This window comes from Hypanus sabinus, chromosome 7 (assembly GCF_030144855.1).
Source record: "Hypanus sabinus isolate sHypSab1 chromosome 7, sHypSab1.hap1, whole genome shotgun sequence".
NCBI lineage: Eukaryota > Metazoa > Chordata > Chondrichthyes > Myliobatiformes > Dasyatidae > Hypanus > Hypanus sabinus.
The window spans coordinates 15,034,752-15,055,263 of NC_082712.1; the positions used below are offsets into that span (position 1 = coordinate 15,034,752).

General features: G+C 48.0%; 1 protein-coding gene across 3 annotated transcripts in view; it reads right to left on the reverse strand.

The window, feature by feature from the left end:
- LOC132396574 (FYN-binding protein 1) overlaps positions 1 to 20,512 on the reverse strand; it is a 164,094-nt gene that overhangs the window by 125,280 nt on the left and 18,302 nt on the right. The gene's annotated exons all lie outside the window — the stretch shown is intronic.

Sequence of the window (20,512 nt, forward strand, 5' to 3'; positions counted from 1 at the left end):
AAGCTAATCGTTAGAGGAGGTGTGAGGTGACTGTCAGCTAGAATTAGAAGAAGGTTATCTTGGTAAGAGCGAAGAGAAAAATCCCCCGATTGGTCGATCGGGATTGTGTGAAAGATGCAGCTTCCTGTCGGAGTTGCAAGAGGCACTGTGGCTGTCCTTTGTTGTGGTTGGGGCAAGCTTCTGCAAGAATGAACACACAGCAGCAACCACTGTATGCATTCACACTGTGCACTGTGGCCACAGGCCCCAGACAGGGGGCACTTCCTCCTGACTCACTGCTACTTGCCGGAGTCAGCGGAGGGATAGTGCTTGGGGGGGGGGGGGGGGGGGAGAGAGAGAGGAGGCCTCCACTGCAGGGGCAAGGGGCCTTGGCCCCCTCCACGTGAAGCCACTACCAGTGTGGCTCTAGTAGTCTGCCCGACTCTCTGCCTGAACATAGAACACTACAGCACGATACAAGCCCTTGGCCTACAATGTTGTGCCGACCTTTTAATCTTCTCCATCCCTTTTCTCTCACACAGTCCTCCATTTTTCTATCATCCATGTTCCTGTCTTAAAAGTCCATGCCCCACTACCACCCCTGGCCACCCGTGCCACATGCCCACCACTCTCTGTGTAAAACCCACCTCTGACATCTCCCCCTATACGTTCCTCCGATCACCTTAAAATTACACCCCCTCATATCAGCCATTTCCATCCTAGGGGAAAGTCCCTGGGTGTCCACCATCTCTGTACCTCTAAACACAGTTAAGATGGGTTCCCCGGTAACAGTTAGAACAACACTATTACTGCTCAGGGCATTGGAATTCAGAGTTCAATTCCCACACTCTCTGTAAGGAGTTTCCATACATCCTTCCTATGGAATGTGTGGGTTTCCTCCGGGTGCTCCGGTTTCCTCCCACAGTCCAAAGACGTACTGTTTAGTGGCTTAAATTGTCATTGTAAATGATCCCATGGTTATGCAAGGGTTAAATTGGGGCTGGCGGAGTGGTGTGGCTCAAAAGGCTGGAAGGGCCTGTTTTGCTCTGCGTGTTCATAAATAAATTAAAAGATAGATAAATAAATGAACTGCTTTATCAATCAGCTCTCATCCTCCCTCGCTGAAGAGGAATGAGGAAGTGAAGCTGACCGCCAAGCTCCCACCCCTGTCAGGCAGAGCGGAGTTCACTGGGTGTTGCTGAGACCGATTCTGGCACACGGAAGCAAGCCCTTCGGCCCACCACCTCCAAGCTGACCAGTAAGCAGCCCATAAGACACAGGAGTAGAATGAGGCCACTCAGCCCATCGAGTCTTCTCCACCGTTCCATCCTGGCTGATTTATTTTCCCTTTCAACCCCATTCTCCTGCCTTCTCCCTGTAACCTTTGACACCCTGACTAATCAAGAACCTATCAACCTCCGCTTTACATTTATCCAATGACTTCACCACCCCTTGCCTACAGAAACTCCTCCTCATCTCTGTTCTACATGGACGTCCCTCTATTCTGAGGCTGTGCCTTCTGGGTTCAGGCTCCCCTACCACAGGAAACATCCTCTCCACATCCACTCTATCGAGGTCTTTCAAAATTGGATAGGTTTCAATGAGATTCCACCCTTATACTTCTGAATTCCAGTGAGTACTGAATTCCATAAATGCTGCTCACACGTTAACCCCTTCATTGGTGGAACTTCCCTCTGGATCCTCAGCAATGTTAGCACATCTCCTCTTAGATAGGGGGCCCAAACCCACTCCCACTACTCTGACCAGCGCCTGATAAAGCCTCAGCATTACATCCTTGTTTTAACATTTTAGTCCTTCCAAGATGAATGCCAACATCGCTTCTGTCTTCCACACCGTCAACACCATTTGCAGCTTACAGGGATAAACGCTGATTTGCATGCTGTCCAGATAGATAGTGCAATGAGGCAGTACACGGGAAAACATTAACAGAATGCAGGCTGAAGTGTTACAGTCACTGAGAAAGTGCAGTGCAGGCTGACAATGAGGAGCAAGATCACAACGGGGTAGATTGTGAGGTCAAGATTCTATCTCAGCAGACTAGGGAACCATTCAATAATCGTATAAAAGCAGCCTTGAAGCTCTCCTTGAGCATCATGGTCTGTACTTTCAGACTTTTGTATCTTCTGTCTAACGGGAGGAGGGAGAAGAGTGAATATCCAGGGTGGGAGGGGGTGGGGGTCTTTGATTATACTGGTTTCTGATGTGCTGAGCTGTGTCAGGGAGAGTGTGTGTTCGGGTCGAGGTGTAGACAGAGTCGATGGAGGAGAGGCTGGTTTCTGATGTGCTGAGCTGTGTCAGGGAGAGTGTGTGTTTGGGTCGAGGTGTAGACAGAGTCAATGGAGGAGAGGCTGGTTTCTGTGATGTGCTGAGTTGTGTCAGGGAGAGTGTGTGTTTGGGTCGAGGTGTAGACAGAGTCGATGGAGGAGAGGCTGGTTTCTGATGTGCTGAGCTGTGTCAGGGAGAGTGTGTGTTTGGGTCGAGGTGTAGACAGAGTCGATGGAGGGGAGGCTGGTTTCTGATGTGCTGAGCTGTGTCAGGGAGAGTGTGTGTTCGGGTCGAGGTGTAGACAGAGTCGATGGAGGAGAGGCTGGTTTCTGTGATGTGCTGAGTTGTGTCAGGGAGAGTGTGTGTTTGGGTCGAGGTGTAGACAGAGTCGATGGAGGAGAGGCTGGTTTCTGTGATGTGCTGAGCTGTGTCAGGGAGAGTGTGTGTTCGGGTCGAGGTGTAGACAGAGTCGATGGAGGAGAGGCTGGTTTCTGATGTGCTGAGCTGTGTCAGGGAGAGTGTGTGTTTGGGTCGAGGTGTAGACAGAGTCGATGGAGGAGAGGCTGGTTTCTGTGATGTGCTGAGTTGTGTCAGTGAGAGTGTGTGTTCGGGTCGAGGTGTAGACAGAGTCGATGGAGGAGAGGCTGGTTTCTGTGATGTGCTGAGCTGTGTCAGGGAGAGTGTGTGTTTGGGTCGAGGTGTAGACAGAGTCAATGGAGGAGAGGCTGGTTTCTGTGATGTGCTGAGTTGTGTCAGGGAGAGAGTGTGTTCGGCTCGACCTTTCTTTACTTTCCAGCCCCAGGTTCCATATGGACCCACAGGGAGTGCAGAGAATTCCCAATTCAGAACCAAACACACAAATCCTGGTGGTGTCTGTGATGTGGGACTGGACTGAATGCTGATGGATGGGATGTTGTACGGAGGCCCCATTTCCTCTGAATTTCCCTTCAGATTCCATTTAAACCCCTTACCTCTCACCCTATTCCCATGCCGTCTTGTGTTCACAATCCCACCATGCAGTGCAACAGGTCAAATGTATTGTCACATGCACAGGTACAGTGAGATACAGGTACAGGGAAAAAGTTGTTTGCAGTAACATTACAGACATATTGATACAGATGACACACAGAATGTAGATTTTACACCAATTGTACAGAAACAGTTATTACCCTTCAACCATCAGGCTCTTGAACCACAGGGGATAACTTCACTTGCCCCATCACTGAATTATTCCCACAATCTATAGACTCACTTTCGGGGATTCTTCATCTTATGTTCTCGGTATTTATTGGTTAGTTAGTTAGTCAGGTAATTATAGAGGGACTAGAAGTGGAAAGAATGAGCAATCTCAGGTTTCTGGGTGTCATTATCTTTGAGGATCTAACCTGGGCCCAACATATCCATGCAGTTACAAAGAAGGCAAATCAGCGTCTACATTTCCATTAGCAATTTGTGAAGGTTTGGTATGGCAACTTAAATACTTGCAAATTTCTACAGATTTACCATGGAGAGCATTCTAACTGGCTGCATTACTGTCTAGTATGGGGCACTGCTCGGGATTGAAATAAGCTGCAGAGAGATCTAAACTTTGTCAGCTCCATCTGGGGCACTGGCCTCTGTAGTATCCAGGACATCTTCAAGAAGGCGGCATCCATCGTTAAGGACCCCAATCACCCAGGGCATGTCCTCTTCTCACTGTTACCATCAGGTAGGAGGTACAGAAGCCCAAAGGCACACACTCAGCAATTCAGGAACAGCTTCTTCCCCTCTGCCATCCGATTTCAGAATGGACATTGAACCCATGAACAGTACCTCACTACTTTTTAAAAATTCTATTTTTGCACTACTGATTTAACTATTTCATATAAATAAATAAATGTAATGCAATTCATGGCTTTTTTTCTATTATTATGTATTGCATCATCCTGCTGCTGCAAAGTGAACAAATTTCACAACCTATGCCGGTAATAGAAAATCTGATTGTTTTTTTTGTATTTGTAGAGTTTGTTGTGTTCTGCACACTGGCTGCCTGCCTTGTTGATGTGGTCTGTCATTGATTCCATTATGGCTGTTGGACTTACTGTGAATGCCTGCAAGAAAATGAATCTCGGGGTTGCTTATGGTGACATATATGTACTTTGAAGTTTTTGAAGTGATTATAGTTAGTGTGTTGGCAATTGAGTTCAAGAGCCAGAAGGTAATGTTGTAAATCTATACAGTCCTGGTGACTTTGGAACAGAATTAGGCCATTCAGTCTATCAAGCCTTTTCCACCATTCCATCATGGCTGATTTAAGTTCAAAATAAAATTCATTATCAGAGTACATCATGCCACCACCTACAATCCTGAAGATTATTTTTCTGCAGGCATACTTAGTAAATCTATAGAACAGTAACTGTAAGCAGGATCAATCAACAAACTGTGCAAATGCAGATAAAAATAAATAGCAATAAATCATGAGCCTGAAGTAAGATAAAAGAATCCTTAAATGAGTGTAGTTGTCCCCTTTCGTTCAAGACCCTGATGGTTGAGGGATAGTAACTGTTTCTGAATCTGACTTATTCTCCCTCTAAACCCCATTGTCCTACTTTCTCCCCATAACCTTTGACGCCCTGATTAATCAAGAACCTTTCAACCTTCACCAAAAATATACCCGATGAATCACCTGTCTGTGCAATGAATTCCACAGATTCACCATCCTTTGGCTGAGAAGTACTGTGTTCAGTTCTGGTCACCCCCCCCCCCCCCCCCCATTGTAGGAAGAATGTGGAAGCTTTGGAGAAAGTACAGAGGAGATTGACCAGGATGCTGCCTGGATTAGAGAGCTTGCCTTATGAGGATAGGCTGAGTGAGGTAGGGCTTTTCTCTTTGGAGTGAAGGAGGATGAGAGGTGACTCGAGAGAGGCGTAGATTGAGTGGACAGCCAGAGACTTTTCCCAGGGCGAAAGCAGCTAATAATTTTAAGGCATATAATTTTAAGGTGATCGGAGGAAACTATAGGGGTGATATTAAACGCAAGTTTGTTTTTTTAAAACACAGAGTGTGTGGGTGCATTTTCAGGGGTGATGTCAGAGGCAGATACATCAGAACAGGGGTTTCCAACCTGGCAATCAAAAAACCCCTCTGTAACGGTGGGGATTCGTGGCATAAAAAGGGTTGGGAACCCCTGCATTACAGGAATTTAAGAAACTCTTAAGTAGGTATATAGATGATAGAAAGATGGAGGGTTAAGTGGGTGAGGAGGGTTAGTTTGATCTTAAAGAGTAGGTTAAAAGGTTGGCACAACATTGCGGGCTGAAGGGCCTGTACTGCTCAGTTATGCAAGGCAGTAAAGAGAAGAAAAAGTGTGCGAAACAATCCGTTAGTGAAAAAGCATCCATGATTGTGCAAGGGGTCACTAGCCGTGCACGGCGAAAGTTTTATTGCCCTGATCAGCATTTAAACCTCCACCCACAAAATGCTGGAGGAACTCAGCAGGTCAGGTAGCATCAATGGAGATGAATGTCAATGGCCTCCTCTTTTGCTATGATGAAGCAACTCTCAGGATGGAGGAGCAACACCTCATATTCTGACTGGGCAGCCTCCAACCTGATGCATGAAATTCGATTTCTCCTTCCCATAATATTTTTTCCCCTCTTCATTTCCCTACTCTGGCCTCTCACCTGCTTATCACCTCCCCCTGGTTCCCCTCCTCCTTCCCTTTCTCCTATGGTCCACTCTCCCCTCACATCAGATTCCTTCTTCTCCAACCCGTTACCTTTCCTACGCATCTGGCTTCATCGATCATATTCTAGCTATCTTACTCCTCCTCCCCCCCACCCCTCACCTTCTTATTCTGGCTTCTTTGCCCTTCCTTCCTGAGTCATAGAGTCAAAGAAAAGTACAGCCCAGAAAAAGCCCTTTTGGCCCATCTAGTCCATGCTGAACCATTTAAACTGCCTACTCCCATCGACCTGCACTGGGACCATAGCCCTACCATCCATGTACCCATCCAAACTTCCCTTAAACGTTGAAGTCAAGCTCGCATGCATCACGTGCTGGCAACTTGTCCAACACTCTCATGACCTTCTGAATGAAGAAGTTTCCCTTCATGTTCCTCTCAAACTTTTTACCTTTCACCCCTAACCTGTGATCTCTGGTTGTAGTCCCACTTAACCCGCACAGAAAAAGCCTGTTTGTATTTACCCTCTCTATACCCCTCATAAGTTTGTATACCTCTATCAAATCTCCTCTCAATCTTCTACATTCCAAGGAATAAAATTCTAACCTATTCAATCTCTTCTTATAACTCAGGTCCCCCAGACTCGGCAACATCCTTGTAAATTTTCTCTGTACTCTTTCAACCTTATTTATATCTTTCCTGTAGGTAGGTGACTAAAACAGCACACGATACTCCAAATTAGGCCTCACCAACATCTTCAACATAACATCCCATCTCCTGTACTTAATACATTAATTTTTTGAATGCCATTGTGCCAAAAGCTTTCTTTATGATGCTATCTACATGACACCACTTTGAATGAATTATATACCTGTGTCCCCAGGTCCCTCTGTTTTATCACAGTCCTCAGCACCCTACCATTCACTGTGTAAGACCTACCCTGGTTGGTCCTACTGAAGAGCAAAACCTCGCACTTCCCTGCAATAAATTCCATCTGACATTTTTCAGCCCTTTTCCCCAGCTGATACAGATCCCTCTGCAAGCCATGATAGCCTTCCTCGCTGTCCACTTCAACCCCAACCCTGCGGCCGTCCGCAAATTTGCTGATCCAGTTAGCCACACCATGATCCAGATCATTGCTGACAAACAACAACAGACCCAGCACCGATCCCTGTGGCACTCCACTAGTCACAGGTCTCCAGTCAGAGAGGCAACCATCTCCTACCACTCTCTGGCTTCTCCCACAAAGCCAACGTCAAATCCAGTTTACTACCTCATCTTGAATGCTGAGCGAATGAAGCTTCTTGACCAGCCTCCCATGCAGATCCTTGTCAAATGCCATGCAAAAGTCCACGTAGACAACATCTACTGCCTTGCCTTCATCCACTTTCCTGATAACTCCCTCGAAAGGCTCTAAGATCAATTAGGCATGACGTATCACACATATGATGACTATCCTTAATCAGTGCATGTCTATCCGAGTATTCATATATCCAGTCCCTTAGAATACCTTCCAGTAACTTTCCCACTATTGATTTCAGACTCACCGGCCTATGATTCCCTGGTTTAATTTTAGAGCCTTTCTTAAACAGGGGAACAACATTGGTTATCCTCTAATCTTCTGGCACCTCATTTGTCGCTAAGGATTTAAAGATGTAAATATCTCTGCTAGGGCCCTGGCAATTTTTGCATTTGCTGAGGGAACACCTTGCCAGACCCTGGGGATTTATCTACTCTAATTTACCTCAGGACAGCAAACACTTCCTTCTCTGTAACGTGTACACGGTCCATGAAGCTGATGCCACTTTGCCTCACTTCTGTAGTCTCTGTGCCTGTCTGCTGAGTAAATACAGATGCAGAAGATCTCCCCCCCACCCACCCCCCATCCATCTCTTTTGGCTCCACATGCAAATTATCATTCTAATGGTCCAGGGAACCAATTTTGACCCTTGCAATCCTTTTGCTCTTAACACAGCTGTAGAATCCCTTGGGATTCTCCTTCATCTAGGGAGGCCTCATTCCTTCCTTTAGCCCTCCTGATTTCTCTCATGTTCTCTTGCATTTCCTATACTCCACAAGCACCTCATTTGTTCCTACCTGCCTATGCCTCCTAAGCACCTCCTTTTTTCTCTTAACCAGGGCCTCAATACGTATTGAAAACCAAGGTTCCCTACACTTCTTATATCTTTATCTTGTATTCTGACAGGCACATACAAGCTTTGTACTCTCAACATTTCACTTTTGGTGATAAATGGGAGGCTAAGTACACCTTTACCAGAAAACAGTCTGTCCCAATCCACACTTGCCAGATCCTTTCTGATACCATCAAAACTGGCCTTTCTCCAATTTAGAATCTCAACCCATGGATCAGACCTATCTTTTTGCATATTTATTTTGAAATTAATGGCATTGTGGTCACCAGATTCAAAGTGTTCCCCTACACAAATTTGTGCCACCTGCCCTGTCTCATTCCATAATCACAGATCAGGTATCACACACTTGCTCGCTGGGTCTTTGTACTGATGAAGGAAACTTCCCTGAACACATTTCACAGATTCTCTCATCTGGACTTTTCCAGTCTGGGATTCCCAATCAATATGTAGAAAGTTAATATCACCTGCTATAAGAACCTTGTTTCTTACAACAGTCTGCGATCTCTCTGCAAATTTGTTCCTCTAAATCCCTAGGACTGTTGGGTGATCTGTAATATAGCCCATTAATGTGGCCATACCTTTCTTATTTCTCAGTTCCACCCAAAATGCCTCACTAGACAAGTTCTCTAGTCTGTCTTGATGGACACTGCTGTGATACTTGTGGTATCCTCCTTTAAACACTCCCACTCTGTCGCATCTAAAACAACGGAACCCCAGAATATTGAGCTGCCATTTCTGCCCCTCCCCCCCACAACCAAGTCTCACTACTGGCTACAATATCATATCTCCACGTGTTGATCCACGCCCTGAGCTCATCTGCCTTTCCTACGATACTACTTGCATTGAAATATAATCAACTCAGGACATTAGCCACACCATGATCAACCTTTTGATTCCCGACTTTGTCTGAAGTCTTAACAACATCTGCCTCCAGAACCTCTCCACTAACTGTTGTGGCACTCTGGTTCCCATCCCCCTGCAACTCTAGTTTAAACCCCACCCCCAAACAAACCCTCCTGCTGGGACATTAGTCCCCCTCCAGTTCCGTTGCAAACTGTCTCTTCTGTACACGCCTCACCTTCCTTGGAACAGAGCCCAATGATCCTGTGCCCTCCACTCTGCATCAACTCTTTTGCCACTGTTTGAGGGATGAGCTCAGACCGACGGTTTGAGGTGTGTCTATTTTAATGCGAGGAGTGTTATGAACAAAGTGGATGAGCTTAGAGCGTGAATCAGCACTTGGAGATATGATGTGGTGGCCATTACAGAGACTTGGATGGCTCAGGGACGGGAATGGTTACTTCGAGTGCTGGGTTTTAGATGTTTCAGAAAGGGCAGGGAGGGAGGAAAAAAGGTGAGGGCGTGGCATTGTTGATCAAAGATAGTGTCTTGGCTGCAGAAAAGGAGAAGGTCATGGAGGGGTTATGTACAGAGTCTCTGTGCGTGGAAGTTAGGAACAGGAAGGGGTCAATAACTCTACTGGGTGAGTTTTATAGGCCACCCAATAGTAACAGGGATAGAGGAGCAATTAGTGAGACAGATTCCGGAAATGAGTAATAAGTAACAGGGTTTTGTGGTGGGAGATTTTACTTTCCCAAATATTGATTGGCATCCCCCTAGAGTGAGGGGTTTAGATGGGGTGGAGTTTGTTAGATGCGTTCAGGAAGGTTTCTTAACACAATATGCAGATAAGCCTACAAGAGGAGAGGCTGTACTTGATCTGGTATTGGGAAATGAACCTGGTCAGGTGTCAGATCTCTCAGTGGGAGAGCATTTTGGAGATAGTGATCACAATACTATCCCCTTTACCATCGCATTGGAGTGATCACAATTCTATCTCCTTTACCGTAGCGTTGGAGAGGGATAGGAACAGACAAGTTAGGAAAGTGTTTAATTCGAGTAAGGGGAAATATGAAGCTATCAGGCAGGAACTTGGAAGCATAAATTGGGAACAGATGTTCTCAGGGAAATGTATGGAAGAAATGTGGCAAATGTTCAGGGCATATTTGCATAGATTCGTTCATAAGGAACATAAGAACAAAAGAAACAGGAGCAGGAGTAGGTCATCCGGCTGATCTGTCTGTAAACTCAGCTCCATCTACCTGCCTTTTCCCCATAACCCTTAAATCCAATATGTAAAAATTTATCTAACTACATCTTAAATATATTTAGTGAAGAAGCCTCAATAGCTTCCCTGGGCAGAGAATTCCACAGATTCACCACTCTCTGGGAAAAACAGTTTCTCCTCATCCCCATCCTGAATCTTCTCCCCAAATGTTGAGGCAATGTCCCCTAGTTTTAGTCTCACCTACCAATGGAAACAACTTTCCTGCTTCTATCTAATCTTTCCCTTTCAAAATTTTGTATGTTTCTATAAAATCGTCTCTCATTCTTCTGAACTCGAGAGTATAGTCCCAGGCGACTCAATCTTTCCCCATAGGTTAACCCCTTCATCCCTGGAATCAACCTGGTGAACCTCCTCTGCACTGCCTCCAAAGCCAGTATATCCTTCCTCAAGTAAGGAGACCAGAACTGCACACAGTACTCCAGGTGCGGCCTCACCAGTACCCTGTACAGTTGTAGCATGGCCTCCCTGCTCTTAAATTCAATCCCTCTAGCAATGAAGGCCAACATTCCGTTTGCCTTCTTAATAACCTGTTGTACCTACAAGCCAACTTCTTGTGATTCATGAACAAACACTCCCAAATCCCTCTGCACAACAGCATGCTGCAATCTTTCACCATCTAAATAATAATCTGCTCTTCTGTTATTCCTTCCAAAATGGATGATCTCATATTTACCAACGTTGTATTCCATCTGCCAGACCTTGGCCCGCTCACTTAACCTATCTATATCCCTCTGCAGACTCTCCACCTCCTCTGTTCCAATGAGACAGGGAAAGGACAGTAGGGTACTGGAACCATGGTGTACAACGGCTGTTGTAAATCTAGTCAAGAAGAAAAGAAGAGCTTATAAAAGGTTCATAAAACTAGGTAATAATAGAGATCTGGAAGATTAGAAGGTTAGGAGGAAGGAGCTTAAGAAAGAAATTTCTGAGAGCCAGAAGGGACCATGAGAAGGCCTTGGCAGAAAGGATTAAGGAAAACCCCAAGGCATTCTACAAGTATGTGAAGAGCAAGAGGATAAGATGTGAGAGAATAGGACTAATTAAGTGTGACAGTGAAAAAGAGTGTATGGAACCGGAGGAGATAGCAGAGGTACTTAATGAGTACTTTGCTTCACTATTCACTACGGAAAAGGATCTTGGTGGACTGAAAAGCTTGAGCATATAGATATTAAGAAAGAAGATGTACTAGAGCTTTTGGAAAGCATAAGTCACTGGGATCGTACGAGATGTACCTCAGGCTACTGGAGGAGGCGAGGGAGGAGATTGCTGAACCTCCGGCAATGATCTTTGCATCATCAATTATGATGATGGGAGAGGTTCCGAAGGATTGGAGGGTTGTGGATATTGTTCCATTATTCCAGAAAGGGAGTCAAGGTAGCCCATAAAATTATAGACCAGTGAGTCTTACCTCAGTGGTTGGTAAGTTGACGGAGAGGATCCTGACAGGCAGGATTTATGAACACTTGGAGAGGTATAATATGATTAGGAATTGTCAGCATGGCTTTGTCAAAGGCAGGTCTATTGAATTTTTTGAGGATGTGACTAAACACATTGAAGGAAGAGCAGTAGGTGTAGTGTATGTGGATTTCAGCAAGGCATTTGATAAGGTACCCTATGCAACACTTATTGAGAAAGTAAGGAGGCATGGGATCCAAGGGGACATTGCTCTGTGGATCCAGAACTGACTTGCCCACAGAAGGCAAAGTGTGGTTGTAGATGGGTCATATTCTGCATGGAGGTCAGTGACCAGCGATGTGCCTCAGGGATCTGTTCTGGGACCCTTACTCTTTGTGATTTTATAAATGACCTGGATGAGGAAGTGGGAGGATGGGTTAGTAAATTTGCTGATGACACAAAGGTTGGGGATGTTGTGGATAGTGTGGAGGGCTGTCAGAGGTTACAGCGGGACATTGATAGGATGCAAAACTGGGCTGAGAAGTGGCAGATGGACTTCAACCCAGATAAGTGTGAAGTGATTCATTTTGGTAGGTCAAATATGATGGCGGAATATAGTATTAATGGTAAGACTCTCGGCAGTGTGGAGGATCAGAGGGATCTTGGGGTGCAAGTCCATAGGATGCTCAAAGCAGCTATGCAGGTTGACTCTGTAGTTCAGAAGGCATATGGTGTATTGGCCTTCATCAATCATGGAATTGAATTTAGGAGCCGAGAGGTAATGTTGCAGCTATATAGGACCCTGGCCAGACCCCACTTGGAGTACTGTGCTCAGTTCTGGTCACCTCACTCTAGGAAGGATGTGGAAGCCATAGAAAGGGTGCAGAGGAGATTTACAAGGATGTTGCCTGGATTAGGGAGCGTGCCTTATGAAGACAGGTTGAGTGAGCTCGGTTTTTTTTCCTCGGAGCAATGGAGAATGAGAGGTGACCTAATAGAAGTGTATAAGATGATGAGAGGCACTGTTTGTGTGGATAGTCAGGGGCTTTTTTTTCCAGGGCTGAAATGGCTAGCACGAGAGGGCACAGTTTTAAGGTGCTTGGAAGCAGGTACAGAGGAGATATCAGGGGTAAGTTTCTTACGCAGAGAATGGTGACTGCGTGGAATGGGCTGTTGGCAAAGGTGGTGGAGGTGGATATGATAGGGTCTCTTAAGATAGGGCTATGGATAATCGTACATAATTTCTAAGGTAAGGACATGTTTGGCACAGCTTTGAGGGCTGAAGGACCTGTATTGTGCTGTAGGTTTTCTGTGTTTCTAATCTTCCTAGTTCTGGCTTCACCAGCATGTGGCAGGTGCTGGAGGTCCTGTCCTTTAACTTAGCACCTAACTCCCTGATCCCCCGAAGCAGAACCTCGTCACTTGTACCTATTCATGTCATCGGTACCTGCATGGGCCAGTTAAGAATGTTGAGGACTCGATCTGAGATGTCTTGGACCCTGGCGCCGAGGAGGCAACGTACCATCCGGGAAACACGTTCGCATCTATCAACTGTTCATTCATTTCCATAGATGCTGCCTGACCTGCTGAGAATCTCCAGCATTGTGTGTGTGTGTTGCTCTGGATTGCCAGCGTCTGCAGAATCTCCTGTGTTTATGATTTGGTGCTCCACCTCTCCTTCGCCTTTACACTTAACACAGTGACCACAGCTCAAAGTTCTCCCACAAGAGAGATCGTCTTCCCCACACCCACCCCGTTAAGTCTTCAGTTCAGTGCTCCTCACTCTAACTTCCAGCTGATGAACTCAAAACTGTTCATCCTTTCCTCAGCAGGCGTTCTACCACTTCCCCCTCCGAACGGCTCCAATGTATTATCTTCTGTGGCTGACACAGACTCCTTGGGCCGAAGCGCCTGTTTCTGTGTGGTATTGCTATCGGAAGTCGTGTTGTTAAAACTCTCATTAGGCTGATCTGGAGAACTGCATACAGTTTTAGTCACCATTGTAGGAAAGATGTCAAGGCTTTGGAGAGGGTGATGAAGAGGTTTACCAGGATTCTGCCTGGATTAGGGCGCAGGTGCAACAACCAGAGGTTCGTCAAACTTGGGTTGTTTTCTCTGGAGCGGTGAAGACTGATCTGACAGAGGTTTATTCGATTATGATTTTTACACAGAGAGTGGTGGGTGCCTGGAATCCTCTGCCTGGGGAGGTGGCAGAGGCAAAATACATTCGGGACTTTGAAGAGACATTTAAATAGGCACATGAAAGTGAGGAACATAGAAGGATATTGACATTGTGTAGACAGAGGGGATTAGTTTAATTGGTCATTCAATTACTAATTTATTTGGTTCAACGCAACATTGTGGGCCAAAAGGCCTGTTTCTGTGCTGTACTGGTGTATATTCTATGACACTAAACCTCTGCCCTCTCACCTGTGCCCCCTAGTCACTGAATCCCCAACCCTGGAAAGCCTTTGAATATTTTCAAAGCTGAGATGAATCGATTGTCAATAAGCCGGAGATGGAAGTTTTAGAGAGAGGCTAGCTTTACTTGTCACACGTACATAGAAGCACGGCGAAATGTGTCATTCGCGTCAAATCCAGTCAGCGAGGACTGTGCAGGGGGCAGCCCACAAATATCACTCCACTTCCGGCACCAACACAGCGGGCCCACAACTCGCAAACCGTAATTCACACGTCTTTGGAGTGTAGGAGGAAACTGCACCCAGAGAAAGCTACAAGACATAGGAGGAGAATCAGGCCATTTGGCCCATTGATCCTGTTCCACCATTCTATCATGGCTGATTTATCATCCTGCCTTCTCTCAAAACCTGACTACACAAGAATCTATCAACCTCCACTTTGAATAAACCCAATGACATTGCCTGCAGAGGATTCCACAGGTTCACCAGCCTCTGGCTAATGAAACTCCTCTTCATCTCTGTTCTAAACGGACATCCCTCTATTCTGAGGCTGTGCCCTCTGGTCCTCGTCTCAACTACCCACGTGGTCACAGGAAGAAGGTACAGACTCAGGGCGAGGCACTTACCACTACACTATCACGCCATGCTGGTTAGCGGAGGTAGCAGGGTTGTGCAGTTGAGTGTGTAGTTAGACCAGCCTCGATGCTGCTAATGATGGAACTGGTCAAGGGACTGAGTGGTGCTTCATGCACTGGCTTGGAATAGACTGGGAAGCTGCTGGAGGGGAAAAAGTAGAGTTGAGTGCAAATGTACTGCGAGGGTGCCAGGCACTCGCTCTAGGCTGGGGGGCGGGGGGAAGGCATCTCAAGGTGTGACGGTAGGCAAAGAGCTCTGCTTCTGCCGCGTGAAGGTGGATGAGAAGTGAATGCCGGTGGTGTACAAGACGAGAGGCGTTGATGGATTGGACAGTGGACACCTTTTTCCCCAGGGCAACAGCATCCAATTCCAGAAGACATCTATTCAAGATGCAGTGGAAGAAAGTTTAAGAGTAAGATTAGCTTAATTTTTATTTATTTAATTTGGAATGGATGGCTGGGTGGAGATACGCCTCTATCAAGGAGGTGTAAGACACTCCTTCCCTCCGCTAGCCTGCAGGCCACCCTTGGGCAGGGTGTAGCACCTGCTTTGCCCCCCAACCAGCCATGGGAGCTGGTGGTGGATGGCCAAATGAGAAACTGGTGTATATCACAAGTCCTGGTTATGTGTCCACTGACGCCAGGCAGACTGTCTCTGGAATTTTGATGATGGCGGGGGTCGCTCATCTTGTAAAGACCCTGCCCTGCTGAAGGCAAATGGCAAACTACAGAAAAATCTGCCAAGAACAACCATGGTCATGGAAAGACAGTGATCGCTCACGTTATACAACATGGCCAATAATGAATGAGTAAACTTAGTGTGGTTTTTGCACAGGACAGGCCCCCCGGTCCAACGAGCCACACCACCCAGCGACCCACCGATTCAACCCCAGGTGTCGCCACGCTTCTGGTGCCAACACAGCAGGCCCGCAACTCACTCACCCTGACCCGAATGTCTTTGTAATGTGGGAGGAGACCCACACGGTCACGGAGAGAATATATAAACTTCATACGTTCTTCATGTGAGACAGTGGTGGAATTGAACTCTGATTGCCTGCACCGTAAAGCGTTCAGTCAGCCTCTATGCTGCCATGCTGCCTGAAGGGAGATGTCAGAGGGAGGATTTTTTGTTTATACCGAGAGCGATGGTTGTGTGGAATGGGCTGGTGGTGGAGGCAGATACATTAGGGACATTTAAGAGACTCTTGGATAGGGAGAAGGATAAAAGATAAATGAAGGGAAGGGTTAGATTGATCTTAGAGTAGGTTAAAAGGTCAGCACAATTTTCTGGGCCTGTACTGTGCTGAACTGTTTGATGTTCTATCTGTCATTGTGGGACCCTGTCTCTGCAACATCACTGCTGGCTACCACAATGACGGTACCTGACGAGAGAGTAGAACGTCAGCCGATTGGACGTGCAGAGACGCAGACAGTGGCTGCACAGGGAACTGACCCAGGAACACTTTCTCTGACTCAACGTGCAGTCCGTGCTGATAGCCCACTCCTTCTGCCCTCATTTACCCCAACCGCTGAGCTGAGGCAGAGTGATGGACATCTCTCTAGGGAGGGAGCAGAGCAGAGCAGGGGGAATCAGGGAGGCCAGCAAGGACGCAGCTGGGCATCGGGCAGGCGCTGACCCGAGGAAGTCTACTTGACGCCAGTACCTCTGGAGGGACAGCCTCTGATCTCACACAGCTTGGGGCTGGAGGGAGGGTCGGAACCGAAAATGGCCCACAAGAAAGGGTTAACGTATGAGGAGAGTTTGAGGCCTCTGGGTCTGTAGTCAACGACTGGTGTTTAAAATCGCTTTAAAAACCTATTGAACATTGAAGGGGGGATGTGGAGAGGTTGTTTCCTATCGTGGGGAAGTCTAGGTTTCAGAGGGTACAGCTTCAGAATAGAGGAACATCCATTTCGAACAGAGATGAGGAGGAATCCCTTTATCCAAAGGGGGTGAAACTATGGAGATCATTGCATTGGACGGCTGTGGAGGCCACGTCACTGGGTATATTTAAAGCAGAGGTTGCCCAGTTCTTGATTAGTCAGGGCATCAAAGGTTGCGGGAGAAGGGCTTTGAGAGAGATAATTAAACAGCTATGATGAAAAGGTAGAGCACACTTGATGGGCTGAATGGCCTAATTCTGCTTCCATTCCTTATTGTTTTAAGAATCTAATGCAGAGTGGGATGATGGGTAAGAAAACAACTCACAGAAATGGATGTATCACAGTCCACACACCCCCCTGTACCACACCCCCCTGTACCATACCGCCCACCCACAACAATCCACTCCATCCAAAAACCTCCCCACTACCCCACACCTCTCACTCCCTCCCCACTACACTCCCCCACACCCCTCACTCTCAAGCCCTCAATCCCCTCTACACTCCCCCACACCCCACACTCTCCCCACTCTCTCCCTCCCCTCTACACTCCCCCACACCCCTCACTCTCCCCAGTCTCTCTCCCTCCCCTCTACACTCCCCCACACCCCTCACTCTCCCCAGTCTCTCTCCCTCCCCTCTACACTCCCCCACACCCCTCACACTCCCCAGTCTCTCTCCCTCCCCTCTACACTCCCCCACACCCCTCACTCTCCCCAGTCTCTCTCCCTCCCCTCTACACTCCCCCACACCCCTCACTCTCCCCAGTCTCTCTCCCTCCCCTCTACACTCCCCCACACCCCTCACTCTCCCCAGTCTCTCTCCCTCCCCTCTACAATCCCCCACACCCCTCACTCTCCCCAGTCTCTCTCCCTCCCCTCTACACTCCCCCACACCCCTCACTCTCCCCAGTCTCTCTCCCTCCCCTCTACACTCCCCCACACCCCTCACTCTCCCCTCTACACTCCCCCATACCCCTCACTGTCCCCTCTACACTCCCCCACACCCCTCTCTCCCTCTATCCTCCCTACACTCCCCCACATCCCTCTCTCCATCTATCCCCTCTACATTCCCCCAGACCCCTCTCTCTCCCTCTATCCCCTCTACACTCCCCCACACCCCTCACTCTACACTCCCCCATACCCCTCTCTCCCCATTCCCTCCCCTCTACACTCCCCCACACCCCTCTCTCTCCTCTACACTCCCCCACACCCCTCTCTCCCCTCTACACTCCCCCACACTCTCCCCATACCCCTCACTCTCCCCATTGCCCTCACTCTCCCCATTGCCCTCTACACTCCCCCACACCCCTCTCTCCCCTCTACACTCCCCCACACCCCTCTCTCTCCTCTACACTCCCCCACACCCCTCTCTCCCCTCTACACTCCCCCACACCCCTCTCTCTCCTCTACACTCGCCCACACCCCTCTCTCTCCTCTACACTCCCCCACACCCCTCTCTCCCCTCTACACTCCCCCACACCCCTCTCTCTCCTCTTCACTCCCCCACACCCCTCTCTCCCCTCTACACTCCCCCACACCCCTCTCTCTCCTCTACACTCGCCCACATCCCTCTCTCTCCTCTACACTCCCCCACACTCCTCACTCTCTTGTCTCTCTGTACTCCCCCGTCACTGTCAGCCCCCACACCGCTCTCCCCTGCCCCTGTCTCTCACACCCTGCAGCTCTGCTCCGGACTTCGCCCTCCCCACCCACGAGGAGCCTCGGAGCGGGGGTTTACCTGGGGAAGGTGCGGGTGGTCGCTGGGGTCAGTCAGAGTCAGACGGGCCTGCCTGTTCCCACACGGAGCGCCGGGTGCGGGTTTGAAACTCTGCGAGTGGAGCTCGGCACCCAGCCCCGGCAATGAGGAAGCAGTGAAGAGGAACTATGAGAGGGGAAGCTAAGGCCAACTGCAAAGCAAGAAAGCGGTAAACTGCTGCCTCAGTTGAAAAGTGTGAACATCAGACGGAAAATGAGCCGACACTTCTTACAGCGACTTAATTACCGGCAACACGAACATTTCATAACGAAACCAGACCCAATGTTTAAGGCCATAAAACACAGGAGAGGAATTAGGCCATTCAGCCCATCGAGTCTGCTCCGCCATTTCATCATGGCTGATTTATCTCTCAACCCCATTCTCCTGCCTTCTCCCCGCATTGTCTGACACCCTGACTAATCAAGAACACATCGACCCCGCTTTAAATACACTCAATTAGTTGGCCTCCACGCCGCAACAATGGTGTGTTTACAGATTCACCACCCGCTGCCTGGAGAAATTCCCTCTCCTACAGGGAACATCCTTGTGTTCTGAGGCTGTGCGGTCCTAGCCTCCCCCTCTGTGGGACCGTCCACTCCAGCTACCAAATAACTTTTACCCACAGAAGCCCGCCGATTTACGGCTTAATGGGGCGAGTCTATTGAACCAGTTGAACTTGGAACGATAAAGGGTAGCAACTCACATTTAATCTGTCCCTTTCACCATTCCAGACGACAGCGCTGCAAGTCTCTCAGCGTCGTGTGCTGACTGCACCGTCCCGCTTCGTTTCCCAACGAGGTTTGGAAACTTGCGCTGCGTCTCAAAGCTGAAGACGTGTGTTGTCTCACCCGGGACGTTACTGCACACCCCCACCCGTCCGGTACACACCTCCAGCGGGCGCACACCGCTACACGGCGGGGACGGGGGCACATCGCCACCTGCAGGCTCACAAGTTCAAGCACCAGACCCAGCAATCACCCCCCCTCCCCAGCAGTGAGGCTCATCAACACCTCCAACCAGCACTACCCCATCAGTTCCTGTCGGTCCCCTTATGTACAGACACTCCCGTGCCCTGTGTCACTTTGTGGACATACAATCTGAGAATAGATAGTCCCCTTACGTACCGACACTCCTATGTGGTGTCACCTTATCAACATTTAATCATATAACCATAGAACACTACAACACAGTACAGGCCCTTCAGCCCTCCATGTTGTGCCGACCCATATAATCCTAAAAAAAGTACTAAACCCACACTACCCCATAACCCTCCAATTTTCTTTTATCCGTGTGCCTATCCAAGAGGCTCTTAAATACCCCTAATGTTTTAGCCTCCACCACCATCCCTGGCAAGTCATTGCAGGCACTCACAACCCTCTGTGTAAAAAACTTACCCCTGATGTCTCCCCTAAACTTCCCTCCCTTAACTTTATACAAATGCCCTCTGGTGTTTGCTATTGGTGCCCTGGGAAACAGGTACTGACTATCCACCCTATATATGCCTCTCATAATCTTGTAGACCTCTATCAAGTCCCCTCTCATTCTTCTGCGCTTCAATGAGAAAAGTCCCAGTTCTGCTAACCTTTCTTCATATGACTTGTTCCCCAATCCAGGCAACATCCTGGTAAATCTCCTCTGCACCCTCTCCATAGCTTCCACATCCTCCCTATAATGAGGTGACCAGAATTGAACACAATACTCTTAAGTGTGGTCTCACCAGAGATTTGTAGAGTTGCAACATGACCTCTCTACTCTTGAACTCAATCCCCCTGTTCATGAAGCCTAGCATCCCATAGGCCTTCTTAACTACCCTATCAACCTGTGCAGCGACCTTGAGGGGTGTATGGATTTGAACCCCAAGGTCCCTTTTGTTCATCCACACTCTTAAGTAACTGACTATTAATCCTGCACTCAGTCTTCTGGTTTCTCCTTCCAAAATGCATCACCTCACACTTATCCGGATTGAACTCCATCTGCCATTTTTCTGCCCAACTCTGCAGCCTGTCTATATCCTCATGTAACCTTTGACCACCTACAGCTCCATCCACAACTCCCCCAATCTTCATGACATCCGCAAACTTACTCACCCATCCTTCTGCCTCTACATCCAGGTCATTTATAAAAATCATAAACAGCAGGGGTCCTGCACAAATAGCACATCAATCTCTGTGTGTAAGCTGTCTTATGTATCACATAACCTGATGCACAAATAATCA